Source organism: Schistocerca serialis, chromosome 4 (assembly GCF_023864345.2).
Source record: "Schistocerca serialis cubense isolate TAMUIC-IGC-003099 chromosome 4, iqSchSeri2.2, whole genome shotgun sequence".
NCBI lineage: Eukaryota > Metazoa > Arthropoda > Insecta > Orthoptera > Acrididae > Schistocerca > Schistocerca serialis.
The window spans coordinates 624,668,330-624,684,402 of record NC_064641.1 but is presented as its reverse complement, the minus strand read 5'-3'; the positions used below and the strand labels follow the sequence as shown (position 1 = coordinate 624,684,402).

At 37.6% G+C, this 16,073-nt stretch overlaps 1 protein-coding gene across 2 annotated transcripts in view; it reads left to right on the top strand.

Annotated features, from left to right (window-relative positions):
- Positions 1–4,135: 4,135 nt before the first annotated feature.
- LOC126475433 (uncharacterized) overlaps positions 4,136–16,073 on the top strand; it is an 80,816-nt gene continuing 68,878 nt past the window's right edge. For both annotated transcript variants that reach the window (XM_050103285.1, XM_050103284.1), the window contains exon 1: positions 4,136–4,256. The gene's annotated coding sequence lies outside the window, so the exon portion shown is untranslated. The remainder of the gene's footprint in view (positions 4,257–16,073) is intronic.

The window sequence follows — 16,073 nt, the reverse complement described above, 5'->3', positions numbered from 1 at the left end:
AAGGCACTTGAACTATTAAAAACCAAACATAAGACATAAAGGAAACCCATCAGTCTTGAAAATAACGGATTTTTGAGGGAGATATGACTATTGGAAAAAATAGCACTGAACTAACAACGAAACTTAACCTTAAACAAATCCATTTTTCATGAAATCTGATGGCAGCTCATAACACTGCGTTTCTTCTAGTAATTCTGTGTGCTGCTTGATGTAACAGATAAAAAACTGATGCTTCGACTTTCTAAAATATAAAATGAAGATTGCTCTTTCTCGAGCTCATTGTGTAATGTGTGAAATTCCCTCTCTGTATCACGTAGTGAAATATTTGGACCCACATTTTTTGTGTTGTTTTGCACTCTGTCTTCCTTCTGTAATATACAAGCTCTTCTGCAAGCTGCAAACCATTTGAGTCCAATAAATGTTATTTTCGTATAAATGTGGACTCAAATATTTATGTACTCTTTGTCCACCATAAATTGACCGGCGAGGTGGCTGTCGGGAACGGCTGTGCCCCTGCATTAAGGCTGGCGAGGGGAGAGGAGCGGAGAGGCGAAGGCAGCGTGGCTGCTTGCAGCAGTGCTGGTACCACTACCCACGATTTGCGCTTAACATGAAATCGGAGGCTGCACTCGGGGAAATGTTGTCCGCTAAAGCGCCACTTCTGTCGGATCGTAAATCATCTAATTTGTTGACATATTCATGCTCGAGAGTTTTGCCTACAGCTTATGAATTATTTATGTATCGGAAACAAAGAAAAATGAAAGTAGATGAATTAACAACTTAGGACACTATGAATCGAAAGTCACAAACTGATTTCTGGAATCTGCTTGGGCGTTGCATTTATTAAACGCAGCACAGAAGTAATGTTTACAAAGTGTAATTAATTATGCCTGGAAGAATTATCAAAATGATGTTCACTAAAGATCACCGTCAGTTGTGTTTGATTCAAGATCATCATCATCACTTGAGGACATGGCATTGATGATAACTTCATAAATGGCTATTTCCATTATTCCATCTCATGTCCAGTACTCTTGCTCCAGCTGCTGCACATTCCTGCTCTAAGGTCCTCTGCAGTAACTGAAAAGAAAGCAACAACAACAAAATTCTGCAATCTTTATTTCGACGTGTCATCAGTCACACTGTTCTCCCTGAAACTGTGTTTTATTTTTGCCTATGCAGATTTAGATCGCATTTGTAAGCCATTAATGCAATACTTTGTGACTCTGCTGTCCACAATGTACGCTTTCACGGCTGATCTCTTTTCCTTTATTGTAGACAACAGTTCAGCCTTCCTCATTGAGTCACTGCAGTTTATTTGGCGGTTTTGCAACTGCTCTAATAGCTTGATCCTGAAATCATATTTATTTGGCATTCAGTCTAATTTCCCACTATGGTATGGCGAATTATCCATACAATCACAGAATTGGGTGGAATTTTATGAACCACCATACCTGCAAAAAACCCCGCCCTGCCATCGAGGTTCGCTAGTTTGGTCAACTTCAACAAATTCACAAATTCGTGGAAACAGTTTCTTGCGTTAGACATCCTGACAAATTGAAACTGTGTGCCAGATCGGGTTCTCAGGTTCGAATCTCGGTCCGGCACACAGTTCTAATTTGTCAGGAAGTTTGAAATCAGTTCACTCTGCTACAGGGTGAGAATTCGTTCTAGTTTCTTGCATCTTGCTGCAAGTACTCAGCAGAAGGTAAAGTAGAATAGCAGTACAGACTTCTTTATACTTTAAATGACTTTTTCGTGTTACTGTAAGCATAAATGTTTTACAATAGTGGTAAAAGTAGTAAACACTACTCGCAAAAATCGAAGAGTAATTAATAGGCAATATCTTGGTGAGATATGGCGCCGCATTTTTGTTCCCAGTTATCGATTTCTTGATTATAACAATAGACAAGAGACGTTCCGAATTTGCATACAACATCGTCAAAGTTTTTAATCTATGTCAAGGCCTCTAATTTTAGTTTATTGAATAGTGCTTTTTGGCAACATCAATATGTACTTTCTATTTTTTGTTGTGTTTCATCACTATTTTTATTCATTAATAGTAATGCAACAATAGTGCCGACAGCTCTGGTTTCTAAGAATAGCTGCACTTCTGTAACAAGTACTTGTGGCGAGTTTCTGAAATAAATTTGCCCCGGTGACTCAAAGAAATAAACTTGAGTAGGTTTTTGTTCTTATGTAAATACCTTAGCAAATTCTTACAGAAGTTACAGCTTGGCATTGGCAGCGCTAGGAGACAAATGAACATCTTTTAAGTAGTTTCAATTTTCTCTGCTTCTGGCAGCACCAGCGAAATCGTTAAGTTGTCGTGGCCAAACGGTTTATAAGCTACCACGCTGTGTATGATCACTTCAGGCGTAAAAACGCTGAAAATCTTCTTGAGAAGATCGCAATTTGCGAGGGGGGGGGGGGGGGGGGAAACACTTGAGAATCATGCGAGCTAATATCATGTGACCTGAATTGACTTGCCGTGTCGTGACGTAACGGACAGTGTGAATACACCTTGAAGTGACAGTGCCGTGACAGACAGTGTAAACTGGCTTTTAGTATCGAAAAGTAGAACGGCGCAGAGACAGATGTGCCAAAACAAATGTACCATTGGAAGTATTACATATGTTGTAAAAATAATAAATATTGTTTTCAAAAATAGAAACATAATTAAAAGCTGATCTCTTGGTGATATAGCTTGCCACATTTTTGTATCCTATTTTGAATACTGTATTTGTTGCTACAATAAAGAAAAAGGCTTACGAACTTGTATATGAAATTCTCAAAACGTAGTGAAGTACACTGCTTTCAATTCATTCAACAGTTTTTCATGGTAACTGAATTATGTACACCCTGTTCCAGTTCTTCACAAAAACATTTATTTTGTTCTTAATTTTTCGTTTTCTATCACGATATTTCTTTCGTAATAATAATGTAAGAACGATGGCCACTGCTCTGGTTTTTTCTCACGACACTGTAAACTTCACTTGCCTGTCTCATAAAGCAATTCTAGTGGAAAAGCTTATGCAAGTACTTGCGTCGATTTGCTGAAATTAACTTGCCCAAACTACTTGCATGAGTGAGATTGCGCAACTCTTGGTTGTAATGTAAACATCTCTGCAAGCGGCTGCAGAAGTTACAGGGCCACACGCTACTGGACGCAGAGCCATAGTCTGTGGAGCAGTTGCCTGTGGACCGAGGTCGAGTTTCTGGAGTTCAGAATGAAATTTAAGATTTTACGACAAATGGATTTTAAGGGTTGTGAGCGGTAGTTTTGTGGTCACTTCTTTCGCCCATCTTGTAGATGGGTGTGGCCTGTGCTTTTAAGTGTCATTGTAAACAACTGATGAGTTGCTACATAATTAACATGTCCAGTGCCATAACAGAACAAGCACCTGTAAATTTACATATCCCTATCTAGAACAATATTCTAGGAAAAAAGTATTTCACACATGACGTTTAAATTATTCAATATCCTACAAAGCCATTCAGAAGAGAACGACATAAAAATTCATTTAGTGAAATTTAAGTCGTTTCTGATAGAACATTGCTTTTATCCCGTAAAAGAATTATTTAGTTATATACCACACTGTCTTTAAATTGAAGTTATGAATAATATGTACCACTGTAATTTATTTTCATTCATGCTTTTTTTTTTTTTTTTGGTAACTGAAATTTGTCTGCGTTATCATTGTCTACGTCTTGCTCTGTTTCTGAAATCTCACTTGTCCTTAATCCAATATACTATTAGAATATCTAAAGTATGAGAAAGGACTAATAGTTAAATGTTGGTGATTTCAGGAGTGAAAATGTGTATGCTTGTGTGTATGTAGAAAACAGAACTGTGAACGTACCGCAAACTATCTGCAAGAGCTAAGTAATTAATTATTGTTTTTTTTTTTTAATAAGAAGTTTGCCCTCGTCTCTATAATACTACAAATTTTTCATTAACTAGTATTTTCATTAATTGATACTTATATTAATTAATAATTTCACTAAATTAGATGTTGAAATATGAAATTTTGCTTTTTTCTCATTTACAAATTCTTCATCCTAACGACGTAAATAGCAGTATCAACTCTATCAAAGGACACCCTTGGAAGATGTGACATTTCGATCATGTCTATTATGTAGCAAAGATATTGGAATGGACCAATACCTTGGTTCAAAATACCGCGAGAGAAGTTTGCTATTGTTTTGATTGTATTCTGAATCGTAGTGTAGTATGGAAGGAAGAACTAAGAGTGGTGAGTATAAATCTTGATGTGATACGTAATAGACATGTAAAATGTTTGGGAGGAGTCGGGATGGGGAACGTCGTTTTAACTCCGTAGTTTTGTTGTAGCGTAATAACTAAACATCCATGTTGGATAGGAAAACATTTAATGGTTTTTGTTCAGTTCTCTATTGTTTTTGGAGCGTTGAGTGAAACTTTGGGATTTTTCTGCAAGTGTAAGTGAGAGGAGCTGTGTCTTCATCCAGCCGAAATGAGACACACTGAGTAAATTGCGGACAGGTTAGGTTACTCAGAGCATTTGTTGCTAGTGTTTGTAAACGACTGCTGCTGTAGATGCAGTGTACCGTATTTATGTATCTAGCATCCTATTTTTTTTATAAAAAAGTGAAGTGCTTTACTGATTGTGGATTGCCTAATATAATTCTACGCCGATCTCCCGCTATAGTGCGTTCGCACTGTATTTTCGTGGGAGATTGGTTGTAGTGGATTGTAAGATTTTGCGTGTTTGTGGCAAACTGTTTACCTCTTGTGCGAAGTATAGGACCGCAATCCTGATTATCCACAATAAATCTGTGAGAAACTTACTGAATCTTATCTGTAATACCGTGGGATTCCTAAAAGGGCTATAATTTCTGGAATGTTTATGCATCGCTTGTAAAATTAATGACTGTAAATTGTGTACGTTTTTGAAGACCCTAGATTAAACTCGAATAATGCAAAATTAGATGTGGTTGTAGTTTGGCACAGGCAATAAAATGACTAATTTTTATGATTCAATTTATTCTGTGTTTTTATTAAGCGAAATGTGTCACTTTGGCTTATAATAGTAGATTTGTTATCTGGACTGTTAAAGATATTTGAATTTAACAAAACTGTTTGTAAGTGGCTTCAAGAATATAAAATGATTGAAAGCAATAAGACTATGAAGCTAACCTAATGGATGGCAAAGTATTACAAGATTCTTTAAAAGTTAATGTAAGCCAAGACGTGTCAGAGAGACAGATGGAAAATTAGTTAATAATAAATTTGCTGAAATAAAGCTGGGTGCGTTAGATGAAATCTATTCTCTGTCTGAAAAAAGGATAAATGCTTGTATATGATGACGTTTGAATAGAAGTAATTAAAATTAGAGGGAGAGTATTGCAATTTGTCTATATAATGTAAGGACAGACATTTCGCGGGACCTGGAAAACTTCTGCAATTATTCTGCTTCATAAGTGAGGGCACTGACAGTACATAGGAAAAAGGAAATTTCGCTGTGGGAAACTATAACATTATGAGACAGAATTGCTGATCCATACTTAATTTTGACAGATGAAATATTGTAATACTGGCAGTCACTGATGTCTGAATGTATGAAACTTTCTTAATATGTGTATGTCTTACATACTTGAATTTGTGCGCATGTAGATAAGTAGGTAATTGTGTAATAGCTATCAATTAAGTTAATATTACACCATAAGGATGTTAATTAGAGCCTATTTCTTGTTATCTATTGAAGGTTTCACTTGTTTCAACGTATTTCTTGGGGGGAAAAAAAGGATCATAAGGGACAGTTTTCGCATACTTTAGATGTAGGTTTTCATACCCATTTAAATGTAGGCCTATGTCTAAGTATTAAGTATATTTAGCAGTGCTGTATCTACTTGGAGAGTTGAAGGTTTAGAGTTCTTTTATTTCTCATTTCAAAACGTGTAAAGCCCATATTGCGCATATGCAATCTCAAACTTAATTTTTCAGGTATACAGATTTTGAGTTTTAACATTATTTTAAATGCATTACACTACTGTGTTAATAGTATATACATATATTAGTGTTCCACATAACTCCAGTGACTTCATGAGGTAGAAGTGTTTGGGCTGCCTTGGAAAATTTAATTCTGGGGTTTTATGCAGCTGTTGTGACAAATGTTAATGTTTGGGGGGGGGGGGGGGAGATGTAATGGCATGGGAATTCGCGAAGTAGATGGATCTATTCCATGGTATTGCAAATTTTGTTCAAGGGATAGGAAAATAGCTGAACAGCAAGAGAAGCTTGGAGACCTTAAGGATGAACTGAATAGTGCTAGGGAGGAACAGATGAGGTTAAAGGGGGAGAATGGTGAAAACCTGTGGGAAGTGTTGGCAAGGAACAGGAACCACAGAAAGAGAACAGTGTCTGACAGTTTCAATTCGATTCTACACAGAGTACGCGAAAGAACTTGCCCCCCTCCTAACAGCCTTGTACCGCAAGTCTCTAGAGGAACGGAAGGTTCCAAATGATTGGAAAAGAGCACAGGTAGTCCCAGTCTTCAAGAAGGGTCGTCGAGCAGATGCGCAAAACTATAGACCTATATCTCTGACGTCGATCTGTTGTAGAATTTTAGAACATGTTTTTTGCTTGAGTATCATGTCGTTTTTGGAAACCCAGAATCTACTATGTAGGAATCAACATGGATTGCGGAAACAGCGATCGTGTGAGACCCAACTTGCTTTATTTGTTCATGAGACCCAGAAAATATTAGATACAGGCTCCCAGGTAGATGCTATTTTTCTTGACTTCCGGAAGGCGTTCGATACAGTTCCGAACTGTCGCCTGACAAACAAAGGAAGAGCCTACGGAATATCAGACCAGCTGTGTGGCTGGATTGAAGAGTTTTTAGCAAACAGAACACAGCATGTTGTTATCAATGGAGAGACGTCTACAGACGTTAAAGTAACCTCTGGCGTGCCACAGGGGAGTGTTATGGGACCATTGCTTTTCACAATATATATAAATGACCTAGTAGATAGTGTCGGAAGTCCCATGCGGCTTTTCGTGGATGATGCTGTAGTATACAGAGAAGTTGCAGCATTAGAAAATTGTAGCGAAATGCAGGAAGATCTGCAGCGGATAGGCACTTGGTGCAGGGAGTGGCAACTGACCCTTAACGTAGACAAATGTAATATATTGCGAATACATAGAAAGAAGGATCCTTTATTGTATGATTATATGATAGCGGAACAAACACTGGTAGCAGTTACTTCTGTAAAATATCTGGGAGTATGCTTGCAGAACGATTTGAAGTGGAATGATCATATAAATTTAATTGTTGGTAAGGCGGGTACCAGGTTGAGATTCATTAGGAGAGTCCTTAGAAAATGTAGTCCATCAACAAAGGAGGTGGCTTACAAAACACTCGTTCGACCTATACTTGAGTATTGCTCATCAGTGTGGGATCCGTACCAGATCGGGTTGACGGAGGAGATAGAGATGATCCAAAAAAAGAGCGGCGCGTTGCGTCACAGGGTTATTTGGTAACCGTGATAGCGTTACGGAGATGTTTAACAAACTCAAGTGGCAGACTCTGCATCGCGGTGTAGCTTGCTCGCCAGGTTTCGAGAGGGTGCGTTTCTGGATGAGGTATTGAATATATTGCTTCCCCCTACTTACACCTCCCGAGGAGATCACGAATGTAAAATTAGAGAGATTAGAGCGCGCACGGAGGCTTTCAGACAGTCGTTCTTCCCGCGAACCATACGCGACTGGAACAGGAAAGGGAGGTAATGACAGTGGCACGTAAAATGCCCTCCGCCACACACAGTTGGGTGGCTTGCTGAGTGTAGATGTAGAACCTAAGGACATCACGCACATCCATGCCCGAGGCAGGATTTGAGCCTGCGACCGTAGCGGTCGCGCGGTTCGAGACTGAAGCGCTTAGAACCGCTCGGCCACACCGGCCGCCTGCTTAATAAAGGGATTAAAAAAATCTTGTAAACAGCAGCAGTGATGCAGAAACAGTCAAACATTATAAAAACTACCTCACTGTATTAACAAAAGTTACTAAAAAGTCCAGAAGTATGTGCTTTATGTCTGAGATTAGCACATCTGATAATAAAATTAAAACAATTAGGAATATTGTTATAAGGGAAACAGGGCAACCGAGAGCACAAGAAGAATGTATTTCTATCAGACTGGGTGAAAAGTTTGTTAACAGAAAGTCAGGAGCAGAAAATATTTTTAATAATCATATTTTAGCAGAGATTGAAAATACCGCTTCAGTTGTAAGGTTCTTTTTAGTTTAGGACACAACCGGTGTCCGGCTCTTTGCCCATCATCAGGTGTTATAACTTGTGCTGTGCCCCTGAACGCCATGGTGGATGAGTACAGGATGCAGTGTATCAGCAGCGAGTACAGAGCATATGCTCTGTGGTCGCTGGTGATACACCACGTCCTGTACTCGTTCACCGTGACGCTCGGAGTCACAGCACAAAGTTATAACGTCTGATGATGGGCATGTAAGAGCCGGAAAGCAGACATGTTATAAATGAAAAGAACCTTACAAAAGAAATGGTATTTTCAACCTCTGCTATAATGCTCAGTTGTGGATTGTTTGTAATCATATTTTAAGTGTTATAGAGAAAATAAAATCCAGCTATTCATTAGAAGATGCAAGGCTGTTTATGGAACAGGCAATACCTATGCAATTTGATAAAATTGAAATTCAAGTCACCTCTCCTACTGAAATTGGAAAAAATAACAAATTCACTCACAAGTATAACCTCTCATCGAATTGATGGGATTTTCAGCAGACTACTAAAAGCTTGTTCCCAACAGATAAGTAAGATTCCCTGTCACATATGTAGTTGCTCACTGAAACAGGGCATTTTTCCATATAGACTGAAATATGCTGAAGGAAGGAAGATTGGGTTTATCATCCTGTCGACATTGAGGGCATTAGAGATGAGCACAAGCTCGGATTGTGTCAAAGATGCGGAAGGAAATCAGCTGTGCCCTTTCAAAGAAACCATCCCGACATTTGTCTGAAGGAACGATTTAGGGAAATCATGGAAAACCTAAATCTGGATGGCAAGACGCAGGTTTGCACCATCATCCTCCCAAATAAGAATCCAGTGTTCTAACCACTTTGCCACTTCTCTTTGCATGCCATTGTTAAACCATCGATAAAAAAGGTGATAGGTCTGATGCTAACTGCTACCACCCAACTCACTTCTGACAGCTTTATCCAAAAATTTTGGAAAATTAATGTATTTGCGAGTAGCTTCTTGTATTTGTAAAAATGAAATACTAACAAAATGTCAGTTTGGTTTTCAGAAAGGCTTTTCAATAGAAAATGCTATATGTGCTTTCACTGGTCAAATATTACATGCTCTGAATAACTAAACATCGCCCATTGGGATTTTTTTGTGGTCTCTCAAAGGCTTTTGACTCTGTGAATCATGAAATTCTTCTAGGTAAGGTTAACTATTGTGATATAAGTGGGACAGTGCACAAATAGTTTAATTAACGTTTAACTGGAAGATTACAGAAGGTTGAAATTAACATCACAAATATCCTGCTAAAATCAGCAGACCGCTCTAACTGGGGAGGTAGCAAGAATGATGTCCTACAGGGTTCAGTCATGGATCCTTCATTCTTTTATCTATATATTAATGACTTGCCACTCTGCACTCGTGAAGATGCAAAGCTAATTCTTTTTGCTGATGATACAAGTATAGTAATTACACCCAATAGAAAAGAATTAGCTGGGGAAATTGTGATTAATGCGTTTCAAAAAATTATTAAGGAGTTCGCTGCCAATGGACTCTCACTAAATTTTGAGAAAACGAAGTATATGCAGTTCTGTACAGTAAATGGCATAACACCGTTGATAAATATAGACTTTGAGCAGAAGTCTGTTGCTAAAGCAGGCTATTCAAAATTTCTGGATGTGTGCTTTTATGAGAAATTGAATTGGATGAAACACATTTGAAACATTTAGGTCCACATTATTAGAGTTGTTGCAAATTTTCTAATGGCTTTGGACGACAGTTTAAGTGTGAAGTAAATATACTAACTTCCACTTCTTTTACGAGATGACTTACTTGACATGCTCGGCCGGCTTTCCTTGCTGGTTAGCCTGCTGCTGCAAACTCTTTCACTTTCTTCTCTGAAGTATGCTGCTAGGTACAGGAATTTCTTAAGACTCTCTCTACTTATAAAAATAAGTAGAAATACCAATTACATTTGCTTCAACTAACGACATATATTTGAACTTAAGATATTTTACAAATCCTACTCTTCACATAAATATATACTGTTTTTTAAGTCTCTCATGTCTCCAGATGTCAAGAACAAACTAATTTACATATAAGAGAAAGGTGGCTTAAACATGCTGTTCATTCTCAACATGAGTCAGGATACACGTCTTCCCTTCAACAAGGCTAAGACAAGAGGTGTGTGTGTTTTTTTTTTTTTTTTTTTTTTTTTTTTTTTTTTTTTTTTTTTCTCTCCAAGAGTACGTTCTCCACTTTTCTTGTTGTCATAACAATGGTCACTGACACAATTAGTGCAGAATAACATAGAAGCTCCATGGTTCTTCCGTACACTTTCATTAAAACTTCCGTGGATCGCCTGACAAGTACTTGTCGCTGTTTGACTGCCGCATCTACATTCTTCTCGTGACTGAATTTCAAACCTGCACACACAAACGTGATGTGCAGTAGGTAGGATTCTGTCACCCCACATTCACATCAAAAATATCATGTGTTCGAGACGATAGAAGGCAGATTGGTTCTAGAAATTACACCGAAATTCTCGAATCACTACAATGTTGGTTATAAGCATATCAGTGAATTTGCCTGCTGTGCCTCTTTTCACTCACTGCTTTCATATGGCATCATATTTTGGGGCAATTCATCACTAAGAGAAAAAGTATTCATTGCATGAAAGTCTATAATCAGAGTAATAGCTGGAGCCCACTCAAGATCACCTTGCAGACATTTATTTTAAGAAACTCTGGATATTCACAGTTCCTCCACAATACATGTTTTCCCCTTATGAAATTTGTTATTAATAACCCATCCCAGTTAAAAAATAATAGCAAAGAGCGTAGCAACAACACTAGAAGAAAGCATGATCTTCACTATTCTGGGTTGAATCTGACTTAAGAACAAAAAAGATGAATTAGGCTGTCACAAAAGACTTTGTTCCTTTGCCAAAATCCATTAAAAGTCTGACAGATAGCCAACCAGCATGTAAAAACAAATTAAACGAATTTATGAATTAATTGCAGAAGAGAAAGAAAGAGGGAGGAGGAGAAACCTAGATTAGGGCTACTGGGGTACTTAACCTGTTTCATCTGCGGTGTTGTCAGTGCTCATTGCCTACTTCTATATGTCTCAGTACTGTAAAGAGCTATGTGCAGGTGTCTATTGTAGCTGCACATCACGAAACGATGCACTTTGATGACTGTACTATGCACAAATATGTGTGGCACACGATTTTTGTATGATGAGATTAGTGCAATATATCTGCATCTGTTATAGATTAATGTGTGCTAAATAAAGTGGGATTTTTAAAATAGAGCATGATGAAATTATGTCTTTCTCAAATTTATTGAGGCTGTCTTGCCCACCCAGAACAAAATACCAAGTGGGGCAGTGTACTGGTTAGTGTACTGGACTCGCATTTGGGAGGATGATGGTTGAAATCAACGTCCGGCCATCCTGATTGAGTTTTTCTGTGGTTTCCTTAAATCACTTAGGGCAAATTCCGAAATGGTTCCTTCAAAAGGGCAGGGCTGCTTTCCTTCTGCATCCTTCGTTAATCTGAGCTTATGATCCAATTTTTGTATGACAAGATGAGGACCATGTACCTGTATCTGTGTCTGTTGTAGGTGCTCTTGAATATGTGCCAGGACAGAAACTGGTTATGCTAAATAAAGTATGTTGTCGATGAAACGTTAAACACTTATCTCCTCCTCCTCTCCCAGAAGAAACTGACAATGGCTTAAAAAAACTTCATACCAGCACTGAAGGTGCCAATGGTGTTTGCTCTCATGGCAGTGATTGCACATTGTAGCAACTTTGGCAGCTTAAGGCTGCATCTGAGTTACGTAGAGAAGTAACTGTCCAGAATGAGTGTCCATTCATTCGGATGTTTCAATGGTTTTTGTGTATTATGCATGTCACAGAATGTTCCAATACTCCTGTGATCCATTTTAGCAGTATGCGAAATGTTTCTGTGTGGCTGCCCGACAATCACTCTTCCTCACACTGACTGCTAAATAATAACTGGGGACCAACTGGGAAAATTGATGTCCACATGGGGAGAGAGACTTAGAGGAACTGGGCATGAACAGGTAGCATTTTTACCACATATTTTGAGAATATATTACTATCCTTGATCTGTAACACATAGTGTGTTATAGTTCTGTGTCAACATTAACATAGTGCCCACTGCTTCACTCTCATTGATTCTATGGTCTGCACAGATTTTTGTTTGTTTTTCTTTAATTGACTTTACGTGTTGTTCACAAATTGCAAATTTTTCACACTGGTTAAGGCAATAGGAGTATGGTCTTTCACGAATGTACGTCTGATCATAAAGTGATTATATTCTATGTTAATCCTGCCTGGTGAGTTCATGTGATATTTCCATAGGAATTTTCATCCTGTAACATATATTTGTTAGAACTCAAATATTACCTTTCATAGATTTAGCTTTAAAGGTATTTTAATATAATGAAATATTTTCATCCCGTTTCACCCACGTAGGGGTTGGATTTTCAAGAAACACTAAAACACGCATTTTTTTCATTTCTAACTGATATACCAAGAACAGATTTTCAGAGATATAATTTCAAAAATGCTTTTGTCATGAAACATTTCCACAAAACATTCATTGCCTGTTTCTCCCTGTAGGGAATAACTTTCCAAAAATGCTGGAACATGTATTTCTAGTGAGAAACCAAATACCAATTTTCATAGTTCTAGCTTCCAAATTGCCTTAATAGTGACATATTTTCAAAAAACCTCTCATTCCATACTTTGTCCCTAAGGGGTGGAATTTTGAACAATCCTGTATTAAATGATGCCCATTTTATAAGACCAATGCAGTCTCTAAATTTCAAGCATCTGTCCTTAGTGTTTCGGGCTGGGTGATGATTAGTCTTTGAATCATTGAGGCCTTATTTCACCCTTTTAGGTGTTGGATTTCCAAAAACATTGCAACACTTAATTCTTTTATTTCCAACCATGAAGCGAGTACAAATTTCCATAGATTTAGCTTAAAAACCACTTTCAGAATGAAATATTTTCATAAAATATTTCACCCCCTATTCCACTACCTTAGAGGTTGAAATCCCAAAACACCGAAACACACAGCCTATTTCTTTTATTTGTGACTAAGAGGTCAAATACCAATTTTCATAGATTTAGCTTTAAAAATGCTTTAGTATTTCTGAAATAATGATATATTTTCAAAATTAACTTTCACCCACTATTTCCACTCCATAGGGATTAAATTCCCAAAAACACTGAAAAATATGTTTCTTTATTCTTCCAGAGAAACCAGATACCTGTTTCTGTAGGTCTAGCTTTAAAATTGGTTTAATAGTGACAAATTTTCAGACAACCTTTCATCCCTAATTTCACCACCTTATGGGTAGACTTCAAAAAAATCACTTCTTAAATGATGCATACAATATAATATCAACACACTTTTCAAATTTCAAGTATATATCTACAGCGGTTTGGGTTGGGTGATGATCAATCAGGACATTTTCTTTTACATATAGAGATTGCATAGTATTAGCTAAAGCAGTATTAGAAATGATATGTGTTTACCTGTGACAGTTTCATTATTACAACAGTTTGTCTACAAAATAAATTTTGCTCCATAAATAATGTCGTCAGTTGTACACGAAACTGCAAGGCATTAGGCTTACCGTATTTTAGTGGATGATGTGAGCAGCCTACTTTAGTTTGAGTAATGTTACATTATTGATGCCCCAGGTAACAATACTGAAAACTAAACATGAATACAAAATTCATGTACAAATTTTTGTAACAATTAAACTATCATAGATAAATCAATGTAATTTCTAAAACTGCTTTATCGAATGCACTGAACTGATTACATAAAACCACTACATTGTAGATGTTGTGGATCAAGAGTAGTGTATTCTCAAAGTATGGGGTGAAAATGTTACCTGTTCATGTGCAGGGCACTTAAAGACAGTCGTGTAAAAACATGAAATGGGTTCGCAATTAGTGAATAAGGACAACTATCAGCTGTACAAGGTCTGTTCAAGAAATTCTGGAACTTTGTCCACAAGTTTTTTCTACATTTACCGTTTACTTATTGTGCAAGATCTCCACAATTGATACACTGCTCCCAATACAATTTCCACTTCCGGAACACCTTTTGCTGGATTGTTTGAAGCAGTCTCTGTGAATTTTCTTTTATCTCGTGTTTGATTTTTGCTTCTATCTCATCTATTATTGCAAATCTTCATTCTTTAACGTCTCACCCAATGTAACCTTAGACCCATGTTTCGTCGCCAGTTATTATTCTCTTAAGGATCACCTCATTCTGAATTCTGTGATCTGGAAGGTCTTCACAGATTGCAAGGTGAAGGTCTTTCTGGTCTTGACTCGTCAGCCATGGGACCAGCTTGGTGGCGACATGATACATTCCAAGATGCTGTGTCAGGATTTCATGACATGACCCAACTGAAAAGTGATATTCTTTTGCAATCTCTTGGAGAGTCAGTCTTTAATTGGCACGCACAATTTCATTGACGTTCCTGACATGAGCATTGTTGCTAGGTGTTGAAGGGCATCCTGAATGATTGTCATCTTTAACTTCTGTCCGGCTATTTTTAAACCATATGATCCATTCGTGACATCGATTGCAGCTTAAGCACTCATCACCTTAGGCTTACTGTATCATTTAGTGTGTGTCTGTAAAGGTTTTCCTGAGTTTCATACAAAATTTATTGCAGACACGTTGCTCCTCTAACACTGCCATCTTGAAATTCGAAACTGTGACACGCAACATTCTACTCAATACAGAACTGAACAATAACTAACAGATATACGACAATGAAACTTCCAGCAGTTACACATTAAGCAGAGGGATGTGCAACGATGCCAACCTCATTTTGCTCCTACACATCATTGGTGCGAAATTACAAGTGTTTGGAATTTTTTGAACAGAAGTTGTATAATGGAATGAAGACAATGAAAATTTGTGCCAGACCAGGACTCGAGCTCATAATTTGTGCTTATTGCAAGTGGTCACCTTACCATTTTGCAATCCAAGCACAACTCAAGGCCAGACCCAAACTTCCATATGTCGGCAACCATGTGTGTCCAACCTGTACTCGTACGTCCATTATATGTATTCCCATATGGGGGTGGCATTTTTACGTGAAAGTTGCTTGCGCAGTGTTGACGGATAAATACAATACTGCAGTGGTGTTCCACATTAGAAGCAATGTTCCTTTGGGAATGGGATGATGGGAATCAAAAGAAGAAAGGTGTCTTGCATAAGGCGGAACTCCTCATCCCATTTTCTTAGCAAGCACGGAGACGACGAGAAGAACTGCACCACAAGATTAATGTTCCTTTGGACGTGCATGCATATCTGAAGGAATGTTACATCATAATCCAGAATAATACAAACACTGCATTGTCATAGTCATGTAAATGATCAGCATGTTGCTATGTTTTACACTGAAAAATATATTATAATTGGAAAACTGACTCATTCTGCATTATAGTGAGATGTCACAGTTATAGGTCTGTGGAACATGCAAATTTCTATCCCTTAATTTAAAACAAAAAAACATTTCCTCTAGGTTTATTAAAGTAAGAATGACCCGCTTCAGTGAGTATTAAGATTAATAGCTGTCTACAATTAGTGTAAATATTTTTCACACAGTTTGGGAATAATGCCATTTAAGTAAATAGTTTCATTTTTTTGCTGTAACCTGTTGAAATTGACCATTGTCAGAGGTGGATTGGTGCATCACACAATATGATTGAGACAATTTTAATGTCATAGATTTTCTTTCTGACTA